The 21,637-nt window shown below is 43.6% G+C and overlaps 1 long non-coding RNA gene across 2 annotated transcripts; it reads left to right on the top strand.

The window, feature by feature from the left end:
• The first annotated feature begins 11,064 nt into the window (after positions 1-11,064).
• Positions 11,065-19,836, top strand: LOC124964787 (uncharacterized). Of its 2 annotated transcripts, none has more exons than XR_007105033.1 (4): positions 11,065-11,309; positions 17,566-18,332; positions 18,752-18,903; positions 19,352-19,836. It is a non-coding gene; the product is annotated as an uncharacterized LOC124964787 (long non-coding RNA). The 2 variants fall into 2 exon arrangements; XR_007105032.1 differs by having other exon boundaries at positions 18,669-18,903.
• The last annotated feature ends 1,801 nt before the right edge of the window (positions 19,837-21,637 follow it).

Here is a 21,637-nt window from a genome sequence, read left to right as displayed (position 1 = left end):
GAGTAAGCACAGGTTAACTGCTTATTCTTGCGTTCAACATGTTTTTGAGCACTAAGTGCAGGCTATTTTTCTAGAAAATGGAGATACGGTGATGATCCATCACAAATGTACTTGTTATGCAAATTCTCACAGATGTTTTTTCCCTTAGGGTCATACACATTATCTTTTTAAAAAAATTTTTTTTAGTAGTACCTAATTACGGAGTCTAATTGATGCTGAGAAGAAAGGGTCCAAGTCATAGAAATGAATAGACCAGGGAAACCCAATCCAATATGGAAAACATAAAAACTTTCTGGAGTGAGGAACATTTGATTAGAGACCTGGAGGGTAATTTGGAAGTGGTTATGATGATGATGATGGTGGCGGTGGTGGCAGTGGCCGCGCTGAGACCTTACATCGTGCCACGCTTTGTATTATGTGCTTACATGTATTATCTCAATTATTTCTCACAACCTCTATGAGCTTTTTATTAATAGTGCTCTCCCCTTTTGTACAGAGCTAACTGGAAAAAAGAGAGGTGCATTTTCCAGTGAAAGGAGGAAGCGCAAAGGCCCTGTGGTTGGAAAGAACATGGCACATGACTCATTTGAGGAACTGAAGGAAAGCGTTTGGAATCATCTTGAGTAAAATGCTGAAGGAGAAAGATCTGTTTCCCCATCAAAGCGTGAGGGTGCTGGGGAGGGAGGGAAGAAGCAAACATGAAAGTGTGTGTTTGGGTGCCAAATTCAGCGGCCTATAAACACTTACCATGACATATGAAACCATGGAGAATTTGATTTAGAAGTGCCGGGTCTCAACTCCTCCTAATGATACCTCAAGATCGGGGAGAAATGCAGATTCTGGGAAGATACATAAAACCCCAAGACCAGGAGGAGGGGATTCTGGGGTTGCTAGCGCTTTCTTTCTTTTCAAGCCTTCGTGTCCAGGGCAGGAGCTGTGGAGGTGAGAGGGGAGTAAGGGTCCAAGGTGAAGCCCTCCAGTCGACCTTGCCTAAATCTGCAGGGTGGGCTGGGGAAGATCAGGCTTTTGTATCATACAGTGATAGCTGATCCAGACGGATCAGGGCGTTTTCATAGGAGGTTTGTTAGGAAACTTTGTTTTCTTTCTTTCTTTCTTTCTTTCTTTCTTTCTTTCTTTCTTTTTAAGAAAATGATCAGTTCTTTCTGAATTCGGAGTTGGATTCTTTGTAGGAGGAATTCCTTTGCTTCATTGAATTGACTTAGGTGTGAAATACCCTGGCATTTCTTCATTCTGGAGAGGAGGTTTCTTCCTTTGAAGCTGAGATGTACAGTGGTATGCAGTACACATGTAATAAGGGCACACGTCAACGTCTCTGGCAGACCCCTGTGTCTGCTGTTTACTAGCAACGGCTTAGTCAACACCTGCCGTGTGCCAGATTCCCAGCATGCTTTAGTGAGCTCACAGAATAACCTCGTGTCTTTATGGCCATGGAATTGACACTCTGAAGGTTCTTATAGACTTTATTTATATTTATTCATTATTTTTCTATTGATTTTTTGAGTTATAAATGACCATGAGATTCATTTTGACAAGTTTGTACAAGGATGGAATATAATTTGTTCTAACTTAGTCCCCAGTACTTCCCCTTCCCCTCCCCTCCTCTCTGCCCCACTCCAAAAAGATAGATATCAGCATATCATTATTATTGAGACTAAGAAAAAAAAGGACAGGTTGATATGGGGCAGAATAACAAGAGGGTCTCCCTAGGGGCTGCTGTGCTGGGCAGCTTTGTCTGTCCCAGGGCCCTTGCTGCTAGCCTGCTCCCCTGGCCCTGGGAGGCTCCTGTGCTCTCTGGTGGGCGTTGGTCATGGGGATGTTGGGAGAACCAGCCCGGGGTTTCTTCCCCACTCCCTTTCTTCCAGATCTTCTGGTTGATTGTGGCCCTTTCCGGAAGGCCACCAGTTCTTGAAGGTGACCTTCTTCTATACCTTCCCACTCTGGCCTCTGGGACCTGTTCCCTCCTGTCCTGCTTCAGGCCTCCCTCGCCATTACTAGCCACGGTGTTGTGCTGTGCTGTGCGTGGCTGGTGTCCCCAAGCCCGCCTGCTTTGTGTATGACCCCGTGAACAACTTGTTTCCCGGCACCGCTGTGAAGGCCGTATTCGCCAGAAGGCCTTTTTGAGGATATGAATCTTTAGGTTGAGACTTGAAATGCCAGAAATTGTGGACCAGGATTAATGGGGGGGGGGGGGGGGGTGCGTTTTAGAAATGGGAAGAACATGCGTGAAGGTCCTAAGACCAGACGGAACCGTGTATGTTCCCGGGACGTATCAGGGAAGCACGGGTGTGTAGGGACGAGGCAGAGGCCATGCCGCATGAGGCTGGAGAAACGAACAGGGGCAGCGGGAGCTGCTGGCGAGTCTGAAGCAATAAATCTGTGCGCAATAAAAGCCGTCGAAGGAGTTCGGGCGGGAGGGTGTCAGGACCAGATTTGATCCGACCGTCTATCAGTTTGCTCAAAGTCACCAGCTGACACGACCTGTGTGCCACGACACATGCAGAATGCGGGAGGCAGGTGCGGAGGGAGGCGCGGGCGGCCGGGGCCCCCCGACAGGCAGCTGCGGGAGCCTTGGAACTCCAGCTGATGCGGCGCGAGGGGCAGCAGAGTGGCAGGTGCCTCCGCGGAGATGATGGGAGAGGGTGGGAGGCTGGGGCTGGCAGCGTTGGCTGGGGCTTTGCAGCAGGTTTCCGGCTCAGTCATGGAGGGGCCGCCAGAGGAGGAGAACGGTGTGGGGCCGTGGTTTCCCAGGCAGCTGGCCGTGTGGGGAGGGAGGCGCGGCCTCCTCCGTTTAGGAAGCCTTGCACTCAGCAGGCGGTGGAGGAGCCTCGAAGGGAGGCTGAGAGTGGGCCCACAGCTGGCTCAGGAGGGGGCCGCTGCAGGTGAGGAGTGAGCAGCCTGGGACACGGACATTTCTGAGAAGAACCAGGCTGTCGAGCTCCGTTTGGAAACGTTACCGAGCTGGGCAGGCCTGGATGGATTGGGGAGGAAGGCGGGCCAGCGACTGGAAAACCGCGCCGGGAGCCGCAGTGGAGATCCAGGTCTCTCCCCTGAGGTTTTTATTTTATTTCTTTCTATTTTATTTTATCTTATTTTGTTTTGTTTTGTTTTTTGATTCCTTGTACACAAATGGGGCACGGCTTTCATTTCTCTATTGTGCACGAAGTAGTCACATCATTTGTGTAATCATACATGTACATAGGGTGATGATGTTTGTCTCATTCTGTTATTTTTCCTTCCCCCCACCCCTCATTTTCCTCTATACAATCCATCTCTCCATTCTTGCCTCCCCACCAATCCCCATTATGTATCATCATCCACTTATCAGAGAAATCATTCAGCCTTTGGTTTTTTGGGATTGGCTTATTTCACTTAGCATGAGATTCTCCACCTCCATCCATTTACCTGCAAATGCCATCATTTTATTCTTCTTTATGGCTGAATAATATTCCATTGTGTATAAATACCACAGTTTCTTTATCCATTCATCTACTGTAAGGCATCTAGGTTGGTTCCACAATCTAGCTACTGTGAATTGAGCTGCTGTAAACATTGATGTGACTGTGTTGCTGTAGTATGCTGATTCAACGGGAGCTGCTTTCTCTTTGAATCGCAGGCTGGGTCTTAAATGTGCTATTATTCACTCCTCTCTGTCATGCTGATTTCTGCTGATGGTGATTTTTGATGAACAAAGGCAGCAATATTCAATGAAATGAAATGGAAGTCTTGAGAACAAAAGTGAATTAACTGCAGTCAGCTCATCTTCAGTGTGATTTTCCAGGGCGACTTGTGTGAACCTGGGCAGATGACAGAATATTCCTAGGACCCATAACTTTCAGAGTGATGTCAGAGTTATGCAGAGAAATTTGATGAGTTATAAGCACACTGTCTAGTTATCAGTAAAAGGGATGGATTATTTTATTAACAAAGACCCCACATAAGAGTCATAGAAGAGAGAGAGAAGGCAGAGGGGAATGGACAATGTCGGGCAGTCTAAGAAGAGTAACTTCATGTGAGCATTTCCTGGGTAAAAGATCAACCGGCATCTAGAGTCTAGGGGGCAGGATATGCCTGAGAAGGCAGGGAAGAGCAGCCCGGGGCTTGTGACTGGCCTCGGAAGTTGCGGGGAAGGCGGTGTTGGAGACTGAGCCCTCAGCCTGTGGGATCTGACACCAAGTCCAGGTGGACAGTGTCAGAACCAGATTGGATCTGAGGACACCTGGCTGGTGGCCGCCGCAGCAGAACTGCTGGCTTGGTGTGTCAGGAAAACCCTCACACCCCTGGTGTCCGCAGTGATCGGGGCTGTAGCTGGACAGGTGGAGAAACTGGGTCTGGGTCAGAGTCGTGATCAGACTCCGAAATCATTCCAAAGTCACTTCCGGTCAAGGTTTGGTTCTCAGATGTTCCTCAGAAGCTCATGTTGCAGGCTTGGTCCCCAGAGCAGCAGTGGTCAGAGGTGGCTGGATCTCGAGGGCTCTGACCTCATCAACGGAGTCATCGCTCAGCGGGCTGATGGGAGGTGCTGGAAACCGGGACACCGGGCCTGGTTGGAGAGAGTGGGTCACTGAGGGTGAGCCCTTGAAGGGCATATTTTTTCTGCAGCTCCTTTCCGTGTCCCTCTTTCTGTCTCTCTCTCTGCTTCCTGGGTGGCAGGAAGTGAGCAGCTTTGCTCTGCCGTATGTTCCCTGCCACGATGTGCTGGCTCACCACAGGCCCAGCAACAGCACAGCCAGACCACCGTGGACCAAGAACTCTGAGACCCGAGGCTTTAAGCTGATGTTCTCCTTGAAGTTGATGTTCTCGGTATTTTGTCACCGTGATAGGAAGCTGACCCATCTTCCTGAAGCTGCTTCTGATTCCGTCACATCACAACATTCTCTCTCCTCTAAATGCTTCCTCACGTATTTATGAACACATTTCCCATGTATGTTATGTTAATTCATTTAGTAGCCATTTCTTGCAAGCCTACTCTATGAGTTAGAAAAACTAGTGTAGCTAACAAAGAAAGCTTCCTGGGGGACAGCTGGAGACAAAGTCACATTGTCTTTCTCCATCAGTAGGTGTATCAGCAGGAACGGCAAATGAAGAAAGGATAAATTGAAATGAAATGGTCTTTTTAAGGATCAGGGGACAAATCTTTGCTTTGGACAGTGACCAAATGTCAGAGAAGGACCCACTTGTTTAATATATTTCACTTTTAACATTTATTAATGGATTAAAACTGTATGTCTTAGTAATTTCTAGGTGCCTGACCTTGGAAACATTATTTTAACCTCCCAGAGTCAGTTTTCCCAACTGCAAAATGGGACCTTAAAGGGTTTTGGCTTGGATTGAATGAGGAAATCCATACGTGGTTCCCAGCATAATGTCAGACTGGATAAAACATCATGAGAAATATTATAGAAAGTGGAAAATGAAGAGTGTTTGCCTAGGGTTTCTTCAGAGAGTGGGAAGAAAATAGGTTTTGGATCCAGCTGACCTGGATTTGAATTTTGGCTCTGTTCTCTGCTGATGTTGACCTTAGGCAAGTTCTTCACACCTCTGATCTTTGTTATCCCATCTGCAAATGTGGGTAGCTGGGAAAAGTGGGTCACACATATACAATGTGTGGCACAGATGCATGGTACAGAGGAACATCTCAACAAGAGCAGCTGTTGTTGCCATTATTGTCCTGAATGATTTGGGGCAGTGGGTTCTGTGAGCATGTCACCCCTGCTGCACCTGCGCCTCGGGGGCTGAGAATATATTCTTTCCCTCTGCAACTGGTGAGAGGCTCCAGAGAAGCGGGGAGGCAGACACAATTATTCATTAATGGACAATTTGGTGAAGGATGGTGGATCCCCTGTAACCCGTGGGGATGGTCTAGGAAGGTTTCTTAGGAGAAGTGGCTTTTGTGAAGGGTAAGTGGCCAGGTGACCAGAGTGGGGAGGGCTTCAGCTGCTTCCAGGCAGAGGGGATGGTATTTAGGAAGCTCTAGGACTGGAAGGGGCCTTGGGTGATGGAGAACCTGGAAGATGGCTTTTGTGGCTGGAATGCGGGGCAGAGAAGGAACGGCTGTCACGTCTGGCTGTGATCGTGACCCCTCTTGGGTCCTGAGTCAACCTGTGTCAGTTCTGCGGTGGTGCTGCACTGTCGTCACGATGATCCTCGTCACCAAAGTGACCGTGATGCAGGTCTCACTGCACATCAGGCACAGAGGCAGGAACTTGCCACGCACTGTCCTACAAGAGCTTCTCGACAGACTTGGGAGTCTGGCTTTGTTATCCGCATTGAGGCCGTAAGGATGCCGAGGCTCACAGACTCCCGTGACATCACGCAGCTCGTAAGAGGCTGAGCGGGATGGAAGCCAGTTCCGTCTGACTTCCGACCTCTGTCCTTACGCTGTATCCTCCCCTGGTCTTCCGCTTCCTCTTCGGCTCCAGCACTCAGCAGAATGTGAGTTGGTATTTGACCAGCTGATGATTAGTATGGTCATTATTTTGCTTAATAGAAGACAGATTTAGAGCATTGACCCACCCCCAAAGTGGTACAAACCAGAAATAGGAAATGCCAAAATAAGACTCCCTGACCCTGAAATAGGGATCTATGCTTGAGGCAGATGGCATGGAACTGAGAGAAGCTGCTGGATGATGGAGTCAAATGAAATGTCCCCAATAAATGTTCAAGGACAGCGTGAGACACGAAAGTAAGGACATCATCTTCACGTGACATTGCTTTAGCCATTGGGTATCACACAATGAGCTTCCTAGAGCCAGGATCCTGGTTTTAGGCATCCAAATACTTAAGAACCATTTAGTTAACTTCCTAACCTTAACTTAAATGAGATAACTTATAAACCTACCTCCTCCCTGCTTGGTTGGGAGGGTTAAATAAAGCACTCACATGAAAACAGATTATTAGAGGAGAGAAACACATTTTGCTGTATTATGGTAATTAAGCCAGTTGTTCTTGAAATGTGGTCCTGGGATCCCTGAGGATACCTAATGCCTTATTACAATGCCCAGGAGGTCAAAAACTGTTTTCGTAATATCAGAATGCGCCAGCCTTCATTTCTCATGCATGTAAGTAGAGATTTTGGAAATTGCATAATGTGTGATACCCACAACAGATTGGATGCAGAAGCAGATGTGACTACCCAGCTGTCTCAGATTAAACCAGACATTAAAAGAGATTTGCAAACATGTAAAAACCAATGCCACTCTTCTTAGTATTTTTAAAAACATAGTTGTGGTTATTAATTTTTTTTCATAAAATGTCATTTGTGCTAATATATAGTGGGCTTATTATTGTTATTTGAAAATGAATTAATGAATAAAGATTGATTAATGAATAAACAGATTCTCAGTTTTTATTTCTGATAGCATTTGTAGATAAAGTCACAAACACACAAATTCTTTGGGGGTCCTCAGTTTTTAACAAGCTAGGGAGTTTTGAGAACGAAATGATTGAGAGCCACTGACTACATTGTTTAGGACACATTATTAATTCTGAGATGCCTGGTCCCTGTGCAATAAAAATAATTTGTAATTAATCCTTAGTAATTTCGACAAGAAAATGCCAGCAGCGATGATGTAGGGCTTCCCGCTGCTTTTAAAGGAAGGAAGAATTAATATGCAGAGACTAAAGTGCTATTTCACAAAAAAATAATTACATCTGGGTACACTTTAACCCAAGGGCATGGGTTATAAAATGTAATTAGAACATATTTTCTCAAACATTAATTGCCATTTCTTTAATAGGGAAAATTTTTTCTATTTATAGAGGAGAATCAAAGAGGAAATCCACCTATTGGGATCTCATGTTGGGACTTCACGCTGTCCTGGACTCCTGCCCAGGAGCCACCGTGTGTGTTCTTCTCTGCCAACTTGAAGGAGGCCCCTCACCCACCAAATGCGATACAGTTGGGATGGCGGCCTCGATTCTGCCACTGGCCTGCTGCGTGATGTTGGTTGGGAAAGTCACTTCTTTCTCTGAGGACCATTTTTCTTGATGGAAGTAGGGAGAAGGCATCTCTTGGTCCCTTATCAAGGACTGAAGTCTGAAAGAGAAAGAGGAAAGGGTGAGATAGGGGCATTTAGGGAGTCCATGAAGTGATGGCGAAGACCAAGACGTGGGATCTGGTTCAAGAGAGGCCAATGGGAGTCCAGCAGAGATTATAGGGCATCTTGCGTCCAAAATTCTGAGGGGAGGGGTCTAAGAGGAAGGAGGAGGCAGGGGTGGGATCAGAGTGGGAGCTTCCTGGAGAAAGTAGGTCGAGAGCAGCTGCCACATGGCTGATGAGAGTGTGCGCTCCAGGGAAGGAAGTGGCCACTTCCGGAGCAGCAGGACGTGGAGAGACCCCTGCACCGTGGCTGGTGGCGGAGTCTGACATGTCCTCCAGAAGGAAACAGATGCCCTCTGGCTGGCCTTCTGACAGAGTAATAACTTCTTTTATTAGGTTGTGGATTTGAATCTGATTTTATGACAAACCATGAAAAGAAGAAACGTATTCTGAATGTTGGTCTCTGTTCTGCGACTCGGCTTGGTGAATCAGGCAGTGAGTCCGGGTGGCCTTTGAGATAGGCTGCGCATGCCTCAGGAGGGTTCGTCGTCGTCTCCTGGTTTGTTCTCCAAGCCTTCTGCATCCACGCTGTCCCCTTCCGCTCATCTCAGTGACTTTAAGTCCCTTAAGTCAGCCTGGAGCTCCTTCTCACACCCAGGCTTGTCCTGCCCAGGAGGTCCCTTCCCCCAACTGACTGGCGAGCTTTCAAGTTTTCTGTTTGTGTCATTTTCTTAGAACTTCTTCTTTGAAGATGGGAGTAAGTTTATAGTTTATCTACCATAGTTACCCTCTCATGGCACCTTGTTTTGAGGTTTTGTAGCACCTATTATGTTTTGTAATTTTTGCAAGTGTGCATTTTTGAAAATCACTTGCCACTTTATCAATAGTATGTATAATAATGTTTTTAAAAACATGCTGAATCCTTTAAAATGAAGCAACAGTGCCCTGTCTGTTAATCTCTACCTCACTTGGTCCTGCTTACCAAACCAATCACCTTGAATTCTTTAATTCATCAATATTACATTTCTACTAACTTGCTGTAATAGGCAGAAATTCAGATCTTTTCTACATCTTTTTATATCTCCTCTTCCTTAAATATTTATAGCATAATCCTTGGGTGAATCAGAATCCTTGGGCATGTTGTGATGATCAGACAAATATTGTTCATTTCAGGGTCCTCACAATACACTATGATCACCTCATTCAGTTATATTTTCTGAGTTGACAATTTCTTCTTTACTCCAAGTTGTTGGTGTTTTTCTACATTTATTATAATTTTTTTTCACCTAGTGTATCAGGTCAGTAGTTAATTTTCCATTTTAAATCAAGGGCTGGGAAATTCTTTTGGTAAAGTAATATTTAATAAATATTACAGTAAATATTTCTAGGCTCTTCAGCCCTGATCATCTGTTGCAATGACTCTGTTCTGCTCTTGTGCAACAGGAAAATAGACATGGATACTCTGTAACTGAGCTACAGACCATATGGAAATGAATGGGGGTTGCTGTGTTTCAATAAAACTTTATTTATAAAAATAGGTAGCAGGCAAGATCCTGCCCCTGGATTGTTGTTTTCCACCCTCTGTTCCAAGTGATAAAATACAGCAGAGTTAACTTTTTATCACGTTTTACCGCCCTTTCGCCTTTCCTGAGCCCTCTACTCAGTGGCTCTTCCTGCACTGGTCCTTCTTGTGGTGTCATGTCCTATTGGCATTCTGGAACTTCCTTCCACTGCTTTCCTGTTTTGGACTCCCTGTTTCTCAGGGCTCGGCATCTTCCTCTTTCTTATTTTATTCCTTCATTTAGCTGGAGGATGTTCTCAAGAAACTTCCTAAAACAGAGGCTGTGAATGGGAAGTAAAATGTCGGGACATGTCTATATGCTCCCCTTATGTTTGTTGATGGCTTTCGCTCAGTAATGTAGTATAGATTAAGATTTCCTCAGAATTTCTGAGGCTTTCTCCAGTTATTTTCCCAACTTCTAGCATTTCTTCTGGAAGCCTGATTGCCATTTTGAATCCTATTTGTATCTGATCTTGATCTTCTTCTCCCCCTCTCTCTGCCCCTTAGAATCATCTGTTTATCCCTGGAGTTCTGAAATGTGCGTGGTGTCCTTTGGTATGGTCATTTTCAAAGCCATGCTTCCCCTGTGTCTCTCTCTGTGGTGTACATGACTCCAAGTGTTCTTCAAACAGCTTCTCCTCACCAGCTCCTGCAATCTAGCTCTTCTTTTCTTACAGGTCCGGAAGTTCCAATCCAATTTGGAGTTAGAGATGATTCTCAACAACCAGCCGTTCCATTAGTAGAGAGGAAAAACAGTGCAAAGGATTTGGGGGAGGAGGGGGAAGAGTAGGTAATGACTTTTATCTATTCATTTTTTGTTACATTTGAGTCAATAAAGGAACATCTAAGTAGATGTGTTTAGCAGGCAGTTGGTAGGAAATTAAAATGCAGTTTAAAGAGTTGGTTTTACAGAGCAGTTAAAGGACAGAATAACATGAGGAAAGGTGATTCCTTTCTCAAGGCCATGCTGCTGGTAACTAGCAGATTCAGCACCTCAAGTCATCTCTGTCTGGTGCATACAGCCCATGTTCAACCACAGTGTGTACCAACGCCAAGCTTTGTCAAGATGCAGCCCAGGAGAAAACAGAGGCTTGGGACTGGCTTGCATTTACCCAAGGAAAATGACTTCTTAAGAAAGAAGATGCAAAATGTGGCAGAAAATTACCGAGATAAGAGAGAAGAATGCTGATTTTGCCAGACTCTGCTGGCACCTCAGGCTGGGCAGCTTTGCTGGACCGATTTGGCCTTGGCCCAGGCTGAGGTCTCCTGGAGACCCCTGCTGCTTTCGCTCTGAGGACTTTCCCAAAGCGCAGGCTGCACTTTCTTCTCTTGCACTTTCTACCCTGCCAGAGAAAGCTGTGGGCAAGTTGCAATTCTCAGAACGCAGCTCGCTACATCCTGCCTGGCTTCCTCCTCTCTAGCTCAGCCAGAGCAGGCCAAGTCAAGAGTCATGGTCGAGTGCATCTAGAGCTGCGCAGGGACGGGCTCCTGGGTCCCCTCTCCAGGCAGCATGCCATCGAGTTCGTGGCTCGGACTGGGGGAGGAAGAGGAAGCAGATGCCCTGAGAGTGGGGGTGTGGGCACGTAGGTTGTGAAACACCCAGAGAAACCTCCAAGCCAGCAAAGAAGATTTGGTTTCTGGAATTTGGAATTCAAAGTTTTTCAGACTCAACATTTCTGTGACTAGAAGGTGAGATAAAAATCTATGTCATTGCACTGCCTTTCACATTTGTTTTATATCATCTGATTCGAAACAGAAGTTATCATCAGTCTGATATTGTTTCCTTTTCTGAAGTGTGGTTTCATTTCGTAAAGAGCTGAGTAGGAGGGCAGGGCTGAATCATAGGAAGTGTCAGAGAGTGAGCCGTACCCCAGGTTTTGCAGCACCAGGGTCCGACAACCCTGATGCTCCACATGAAAAAGGGCTTCTGAATCCGGGGGTTTTACTTTCAGTGAGGCGCGTTTCCTTCCTTCCTTCTTCCATTTCATGTGAGATAATGAAGCAGGAGTCTGTGTCTGAATCCCACCTCCTTCTTCTGTATACTGGGTAATATTGGGACAGTTACTTAACCTCTCTGGGGTGTTCTACTATTAGAGATGCAGGTAAAAAGACAATCTACACACACACACACACACACACACACACACATCGCTACAGCCAAAGTCATGCTAATTCTAACCATTGAACAACATTGGATGTATATTTTTTCCTCTTGACGGTTACTGACTCACCAAAATAGAAGAAAAAGAATCAATTTACTGTATGCTGTTAATTCGAGGGAGAGAATTGTGGGTGTTTATGTTTTGGATCTTATTTTTAGACATTGCAAAAATGTTCCATCCACTGGATTTTGAAATTAAGAATGAGGAAACATTATTTATAACTGAATCATAAATTACAACAAGAAATCCATGTGTGATTTCAGTTCTATATTATAGGTACTTAAAGGGAAGAGAGAGGGGAGGAGGAAGGGAAGGTAGGAAACTTGAAAACTTGGCCGAGATGCGAAAGACATGGGAAGGATAAGAGACAGTGGTCTTAGGGCCAGTGGTTGGCAGATTAATAATTTGGGTTTTATCTGAATTAACATGCCATCTCTGGGCACTAGGGTCATGTGTAGGCTGCTCCTACTTGCCTTTGAAATTCACCCTTCTTTCATCCATTCATCCTTTAATTTGTCTTTCAACTTAATAAACAACTACTAAATATGTCCTATCTGTTTTGTCCTGTCCTGGGTACCCGCAAGGCAAGAGATCAAGCCAATTCTGTTTTCTGAGAGCTTGTAGTCTTGTGGGAGAGAGGAATAGCCAAAGAGAATAGCATATGACTCATCCAGATTTGCAGTGGTGAGAAGGCTTTATGGAAGAGTTAACCCTGGGCCTGGTCTCAGGAAATAGTATGATTTGTTAGGCAGACACGATTTCTGGGTGTTGGGGGTATTAGGAACATATTCTAGGCAGAAGAAAATTCTGAACAGCTTTTGAAGTGAGCTGATACTGTCTAAGAGGCTGTTTATTTGAAACAGCTCTTTGTGTTCTTGGAGCCGTTGTAGCTGATGGTTAAAAAGATGGATGTCACAAACCGATGAGCTTCATCCCGCTTTACTCATATTGTCTGGGTCAAACTGTTTGACCTCTCTAAGCTGTAACATCTTCAGAGTTAAAAGGAGGATACAATTTGGGAATGTTGAAAATCTTCAGTGAATTGAGATAGTACCTGTAAAATCCTTGTGCATGGCTGGGCATGGAATAGACCCATAAATTGGAATGATTACCTTGATTGTAATATATTGGCTTTTTGGTCCTGTAGAGTCTTGGTGGCACTGTGAGCAAGTTGGATAGGGGATGAGAGAAGATGCCCCTGTGAAAAAAGGGAGCAGATATTATTTATGGCATTTTGACTGTTGTGCTGAGCCTCTTGGAAACTTTTCTGAATCACAGTAACTCAAGTAACGATGCTGAGGTTTTCCTTTGGGGTGCATTTCCCTCTGTGCTTCCTGAGGCTAGAGTGAAATCCACCCAAGGGTGAGGGATGTAGTGTCTTGTGGCAGGTCACCACATGGTAAAGAAAAATACAAAGCTTCAAACATTAACTTCTGAGAGCCAAGTTCTTTGGGTGGCCATTACCCACGTCAGGCACGAAGCTGTTTCGAAGCCTGGAATTATGAGCAGCACTGAGGACACCAAATGGTGAGAATGTTATGCCTCTGGACCAGGTTTCTGGAATAGACACTTATGCACAGGATGCAGAGAGACTAAGGAAAGCCAAGAGAATGCTACACACAGAGCAGAGACGTTCTGAACTTGGGTGGATTTGAAGTTCACTTCCCTGGGGACACTCTTTCCCCTGGAGGGTAAATCGTAGCTGCTGGCCATGACTCTAGCTCTTAACTGCAGCCCAGTGGCCAGGTTTGTCCTTTATCTCCTTGCTCCTTTGGCCATGGTTGATTCTAAGGCAGTTGCTCTCAACCTGGAGTGTGCTTCAGAATCTTCTTGCTAGACCAGATTCCTGGGTCCCACTCCCAGGGTGCCTGGCCCTGTGGGTCTAGGATGGGGCTTGACAAGTTGCGTTTTCCTAAGTCCCCAGGTAATGCTGATGCTGCTGGTCCAGGAAGGGCACACTGACAGCCCCTGATGTAGGCACAGGCAACTGAGCTATCCCGGACATCTTCTGCTGCCCACCTTTCTTGTCCACTTCCTGTCTTTCTTCTTTTTTTTTTTTTTTTAATCTTTGCTGGGTGTGGTTTCTGTTGCCCACAAAGAAATAACTTTAATGCAAACAGGAGGGAAACTTATCTTCAGCCTGGACAAGAGAGAAATCAAAGTATGAGAGGAACACCAAGGTGTTCTCTAGAGTCTCAAGATCTGTTGTGTCAAAACAAGAATAGGAGGTGGGTCTTACTAAAGGGCTGATTTTGCTGGCGCTTTAGTGAGAAGATATTTTTAAGCATCTGAAATGTCTGAAAGTGAGCAGTCTTTGGTAAAAGATGACATTTTGACACACTCCTTTATCCCTGTTCTCATCTTAAATGCCAATAAAGTGAGAGTGTGGAAACTTCAGCATAGCATGAGGCATATACTCTGAACAAGAAGGGGAGGAGGGTTGGGAAGAATATTGAAAGCCAGGAAGGAGCCTGACAGCTGTTCCAATGGGCTTCAGAAGACCTGAGATCACTGATCTATACACCGAAAAGAGAGCAAGATCGGCAGTCAGAAAGGGTTTGGACTCTGGTGCTTCTGAACAGGGTGATGTTGAGCCTAGAAAGAGGAGAATTTGCTGGAAATCTGAATAAGGGCAAAGGCACGTCTAGCTCAAGTGACATCTCTCCTGTTCTGACTCAAGTGACAGTCTCTCCTGTTTCCTGGACTAGAACTGGCAGTGTACTCTCTGGAGGCAGACAGTGGGACGAGTTCTGGACTAGTGGACACTGGGAGGATCTGAAAGAGGACGTTTCTCATGGAAAACGGCGGTGAGAGGGACATTTAAATAAAAGTCAACACGCCCCTGTTCTTCTCCCCAGAATGTCCATGTCAAGCCCTCCTTCTAGCTTCCTAATGCTAGAATTAAAGATGCACTCAACAGCTTTTAGTTATTACACAAAACACTTGGGAGGGGATTGGGTGTGTGGGGGAGATGCAGGACAGGCCTGTCAGGGTGTCCGGCCTGAGATTAATGTCACCGGGATTTACTGAGCACGTACTCTGCCCCACATGGCAGCCTATATGCTGTGACGGGCGCACAGGCCGTGAGATCGGTGCGCCCAGCTCTCAGTAACCCAGATGGGAAGGAGCAGCGGGCAGAGGGGCAGGAGCCCTGCGACCGCAGGCTGAGTTCGCGGAACTGCGAGCCGCTCAGTCACTCCGCCGGGGAGTGTGGGAGGAGAGGCGGCCCAAGAGACACCGTTGCGCTTCGGCCCTGTTTTTCTTGGCCTGGGTTCTGTTAAAAGGCATGCTATTTTTTTATGTGTCTATCTTGAAGCTACATACATATAATTCATTCTGACTTTTCCTTTTTTTTTTTTTAAGGGCGATTTTTTAAAGATCCATTTGTGTTGCTATGAGAATAATTGCAGCCATTTCTTTGAACTCCTGACATCTCATGTTATTTTAAGGTGTGCACCCACCTACTTTTACCTAATCTTATCCCAGGGATGGACATCAAAATGATTTTCCATCCTTCCCCACCCACTTTCATCTCCCCACCCCCAGTTGCTCTAAAAAAACTCATAGACACACACACACACACACACACACACACACACACACACAGCAATAGGTATTACCAGAAGTGTCCCTTTGTGATTTATTGTGTTATATTCCCTGGAGAAAGATTGCTGGGTATGTGCATATGTCATGGGACTAAATATTGACAGTTTGGCCTCTAGGATAGCTGCCTAGCACGTTAGTCCACCACTGGGAAATGGTGGCCATAAAGTCCTATATCCCTACTAATCTAGTTTTTTCCCCACACAGTTTATATAATTTCAGTTAGTGCAAATGTTTGTAATTTTTCTTGAGTCCCACATGTCATTTTGCATTTCTCTGATTGCTAATGATTTCAAACATCTCTTCATAACTTGTTAGCTCTTGGGCCTCTCTTCTCCAAAATTGACTGTTTTCTAACTGTTGCCATATTTATGCTGGAACAGCTGTCTGTTTCTTCCTGTTTTGCAAGATTTTCTTATATGTTTTAAGTATTAAAATCAAGGAATATTAGATGTCCCTTGATGGCTTTAGATCTTACAAATCTATCTTTTCCAGTCATCTATTTGCTAATTTTGTCTATGATCTTTTTCATTAAACAGATACCCCTAGTCACAATTATGTTTGTCAATTTTTCAGTGACTTGAGCATTTGAAATTTAAGTTTTCCCTCCCCTTGGTTTAAAAGATACTTTTTCCACCTTTTCTTCTGTTAATTCAAGTTTTAGCCTTCACATGTAGATCTTAAGTTATTCTAGAGTTCACATGTGATGTTGGCCAGGGATACAGATGAATTGTTTTCCTTCCACATGTTGAGTATATAAGTCACATGTATCCAGCATACTGAGATTGCTTTTTCTAGTGTTTACAACAGAAGGGATGGAATGCAGGGAATTGGTTACACAGGATGGAGGGCCTGATGAGCCAACCAGGAGGTGGTGAGGCAATCTGGTCATTAGAAACAGCAGGAAGCCGCCATCTGTTTTAAGTTGAATGATTAGCAGCCAGGAGAAGTAGTGTCAGCGAACCCAGGACTCGGGTCTACTGGGTAGAAACTGGAACCATTGCAGAAATTTGTGGAGGGAGCTGGAATGAGCAAAGACATACATCTGCTTCCAGAAACGCCCCAACATGCACCGAGGGCAAGACCCCATGTACATGTATGACTGCATGGCCCATGTGAGCCAGCAATATGTATGATTGGGGTGGTGGGAGGTGGCATTCCATTTATGTATGATCCATCAAAACGTATAAATGCATTCTATGGTCACGTACAACTAATTAGAACAAATAAAATAAAAATTCAAATATATTAAAAAATGAAATTAGATATATTAAAAAAAATCTATCCCTTTCCCATTGATCTGTGGTCCTACTTTTTCATATACCAAGTTCCTATTTGTCTATGTATGTATGTATGTATCTCTCTCTTTCTCTCTCTCTCTCTCTCTCTTCTGTTTCACTTGCCTATTTTTCTGTTCTTGTGCCAATTCCATTTTTTAGCACTGTGACTTTATAGCCTCTCCTATCTAGTAGGGGAATTCCCTTTCATGACTCCTCTTTTTAAAAAGTTGACTTCACTCTTCCTGGACCTTAATCCTCCTGGTAAATGTTAAAAAAAATTTCTATATTTTTTGGTTCACTTTCGGTACCTGCTATTATAGTTTTGGATTTTCCTCGTGTGGGTCTCAGTGCGGTGCTGTGGGGAGGGGGGAGGCGCTGCAGTCTCAGAAGCGGCGAGGGTCTCACATTCCTTGCCAAGGTTGTCAAAGGAGGCCTGGGAAGTGCAATTCCCCTGTGTTCCTGGGAGGGGAAATGGCATCTTTTGGTGGACAACATTAATAAGGACCACAGCCTGCTTCTCCAGTCACCACATTCAGGCTACTGACCTCCTCATGTGCAAAACACAGTCACGCCCCGGCGAGGGAGACAGCACGACAGCCCACACGGTCTCTGGCATCAGAGTCCCATCTCTCTCAGGGATGCCGAAGGGCCTCCTCACCAGGCCTGGGCATGTCTCCTCTCAGTCTGGTAATTTGCATACTAAAAGAAAAGGTTTTTCTAGGTTCCTTTCTTCCCTACCCTTAATATACAGAGACAAATCTGAAATAAATCCTACAACTGGAAAAGAACTAGAGATCTAGAAAGAAAATTTTGGCTTACTGTGTTCTGAAATTGAGTGACATGTGTCACTCTGGAGCCTGGCTTCTCACACTGGAACTGAAGAATGCCTTTCAATTGCAGGTCCTTTCTCAAGAAGTAGCCACAGCTTCAGAGTCAGAAAAGTGACCTCATCCTTGGAACAGCATGGCCTGGAGATGATCCTCTATGTGATGTATAACTGCTTATGGCCTCAAGGGTCATTATCTTGTCATTAAGTCTCCTAGGAGCTAATGTCATCACAAATGGGAGCTATGCACTCTTCATCACTTTTTTCACCTGGGGATGATCTTCAGTTACAAGCAGTACATATTATAATGAGGATTATTTTAATTTTAGGAGACAAAGAAGAAATGTTTTTCTGTTAAAAAACTGGAAAAGATGGAAACTGATAACAACTTTATTCAAAGTCACCTACAAACCTGTCACTTAAACATGACCAGAGTTTTAGGAAGTCTTCCAGTTCTTGGAAGTGAATGGTTGGGAAGGCAAATCTTTAGTATGACAAACAGACTCCCCTCCTATGCCGGTGCCCTGTGTCAATCTCTCTTATATGACCGCTGCCTTTTACTAAGTTCTTGGCACAAAAGTCAGTAGACTTATGTTTTAGTTTTTATCTTCAATTTCTGGGAAGTCTCTCTCTCTCTCTCTCTCTCTCTCTCTCTCTCTCTCTCTCTTTAAGAAAAAAAGAAAAGACATGAAAAATCATGCCAAGGAGTTTGGACTTTTCTCCCATCAGGGACTGGGAACCCTTGAAGGATTAAAATTGGTTGACTCATCCAAACTGATTTGTGCAGAGGAAGATTCCCCGGAGGCAGCGATGCATGAATTAAGTGAATGAACATTTTCAGGTAGGGTGACGTTCTAAAGGTGCACTTGATCCTTTTCATGCTATACCTTAGGGGTACTCATCCCCAAGTTAGAGATAAAAAAATGGAAGCAGCTGGATTCAGCAATGTGTTCAAGGATGCACAGCTAATAAATGCTGGAATAGGGAATGAAATCTAGTATGTACAACTAACTAGTTTCTTTCCAGGCACAGAGGCTCATTTGAAGGGTATTTCAAAAATCTGGGTGGGCTCTGTGCCATTGGATGATGAGAAGTTAAAATGCCCCAGGAGCACATTCTTGAAGCAGCCATGTTGGCTGGTGGCTGTTTCCAAGGGTTTTCCCCCTCTGACTCACAGGTACCCGGGGAATCCTAAGGGAAGCTCAGCTTTTACTTCTTGAATTTTATAGTCCTGACAGACTCTGTGGTTATTGAAAACAGAGAGCTGAGTCCATGACAATGAAGAGATGTAAGGAGAGACTTTGGGTAAGTCCCTGTCTCTCGGGACCTCAGTTTCCTTAACCACCAACAAGGAAAGGATCTCTGAAGTTTTCTTGCCTTCTAACATTGGAGGATAAGACTGAGTGCCTAAGGTAATGCTGAGTTCTAGATAGTGGCTCCTGTGTGGGAACTGAATTATCACAATGTCATTACACATCGAACTGGTTGGAATAGGCTGTGGGGATGGGCAGAAGATACATGTGCTTAGTTGCCTGGCTGTTGTGTTTGCTGGACTGTAAGATTCCTGCAGAAGGGGCTAAACACCTGTGTAGTGCATGTCTTAGAATCCATCACTAGTGCCTGTGTATGGTGGTCAACCAGTTTTGCTGAAGGAAAGAGTAAAAGATGCAAAAAGGCAGTTGGTTCCCTAGTATATTTTCTCTCCTTCAACCTTGATAATGCAGCACTAAAATTGCCTAGATACGACATTTCAGGAAGAACCTCAGGTCCCAGAATTCCTTGCAGCAAGATGTGATTGAATTCTGACCAATGGGATGCAAATGTGAATTAGTGTTTTTTTTTAATTTTGTTTTTCTTCAGGAAATATTCTTAAAGTGACACAACCTGATTTCCTCCCTCCAATTTCTTCTTCTGACTAAGATGGACAAATGCATAAGGTGCTCGGAACGTGGATCATAAGAGGAGCTACTCAGTGGGAATAGTAGAGTCACCAGAGGAATGTAATCTCAGTATCTGACAAAGTCGAGCCTCTGTACAAACCTTGAACTATTTATGTTCATATAGGCATGAGAGAAATAGATTCCTATCTTGTTTAAAACATTATTGCTTTTGATTTACTATTATTACAGCTGAATCTTACACGTGGGAAACACTTAAAAACAGCACATGACCTTCATAGTTTTTTCTTTAGAAAAACATCCATTAAAAGTATTTTTGAACCTGGGTCCAGTAAACATCACAATCACATACATCGGTCTCGTGTTGGGCAGGAGGGACCGAACCCAGTTGGTCATTTCTTCATTTTTTAGCAACACCAGTAATTTTTGTATAAATACAGGGCTTACTTGGGCAGTAACTTGAATATTTTACATTCAGTTCCAAAAAGCATTCCTTTCTTTCACTGAAAACTTTTATATTTCTCTTCTTAATATGAAGTTGTTAATATAAAAGCAATTTATTTTTTTTCTGAAGGGAATAAGATAGGAATCTAACTTCTGACAAAAAGAATAGTGAATTGTTTCAACCATTTATTTTATAGGATATATGTTTTGCCATTAATTAAAATATATTTAAACATTAAATTCTTATAGATAGATAGATTTAAAGAATAATGGCTAAGAATTTTACTAACTTAAGAAAAAAATAAACAAAGGATACTTAACAAGTCTCAATCTGCAAAAGCCTAAGGAAAACCACAAAAAGGAACATATTAATCAAATTTCTTCAAACAGTCATGATGAGAAAAGATACTTAAAACAGAAAAGTTTGTAGAGAGGGGCACAAATGTATAAATCCAATTTCTTATCAGACACTATGCATTCCAGAATAATGAATAGTTAAAATGCTGAAAGAAAAAAAAAAAAAAGAAATTTTAAACCTGGAATTCTCTTACCTGACAAAATCTGCAAAACTGAAGGCAGAACTGAAGGCAGAACTGAAGGCAAAACTGAAAACTTTCAGAAAAAGAACCGGGAGAATTCATGGTTAGCAGAACCTGTATTACAAATGGTTTTTAAAAAAGAAGTTCTCAGATAGAAGAAAGCAACTGCTGACTGCTTGGGAGGCTGAGGCAGGAGGATCCAAGTTCAAAGCCAGCCTCAGTGATTTAGCAAGGCCCTAAGCAACTTAGCAAGACCCTGTCTCAAAATAAAATATAAAAAGGACTGGGGATGTGGTTCAGCAGTTAGGTGCCCTGAGTTCAATCCCTACTAGCAAAAAAAAAAAAACAAAAAAAAAAAACAACTAATGAAAATGTAGATCCACGTAAAAGAACAAAACCTGCATGCATGGTAAATATAAAATGATTTTTAATTCACTAAATTTATTAAATTTCTTAGAAATAATTGTTTAAAGCAAAAACTATATGTGTGCATTGTGGATTTTTGCCTATGTAAGAATAAGATTTTTTGCAAAGTAGCACATGAGAAGGTAAATTCAAGTGTATCATTGCAGGGTTTTAAATTTGTATGTGAGGTGATATTTTAGTTAAAGGGCAAATGTAATAAATTAAGGATGCCTATTATGAGCCCTGGTAAATAAGCAAATGAATTAATACATAAAGAAGTATAGCTTATAAGATGATAGTGTAGTTAAAATAGAATGATAAAAATATTCAGCTAATCAAGAAGAAGAGGAGAAACAAAGAATATATGAGAAATTGTAAGAAGATATATTAAAACCCAATTGTACTCATAATTACATTGAATACAAATGGCCCAAACATTTCCATTAAAACTCAGATACTTAACACTGGATAAAAATGCAAGACCTACTATGATGCCTATAAGGAAATTAATTTATTAAGAGCAGAAGATATACAACTGATCAACAAATAAATGAAAAAATGTTCTACATCTTTAGCAATTAGAGAAATGAAAATCAAAACTACTCTAAGATTTCATCTCACTCATGTCAGAATGGCAGTTATCAAGAATACAAGCAACAGTAAATGTTGGCAAGGATGTGGGGGGAAAGGTACACTCATACATTGCTGGTGGGAATGCAAATTGGTGAAACCATTGTGGAAAGTGATGTGGAGATTCCTCAGAAAACTTGGCATGGAACCACTGTTTGACCCAGTTATCCCACTCTTCGGTTTATACCCAAAGGGCTTAAAATCAGCATACTACAGTGATGTGGTCAGAT

This window comes from Sciurus carolinensis, chromosome 14 (assembly GCF_902686445.1).
Source record: "Sciurus carolinensis chromosome 14, mSciCar1.2, whole genome shotgun sequence".
Lineage (NCBI taxonomy): Eukaryota > Metazoa > Chordata > Mammalia > Rodentia > Sciuridae > Sciurus > Sciurus carolinensis.
The sequence above is the reverse complement of the archived record's forward strand: the minus strand, read 5'-3'. Positions and strand labels throughout refer to the sequence as shown.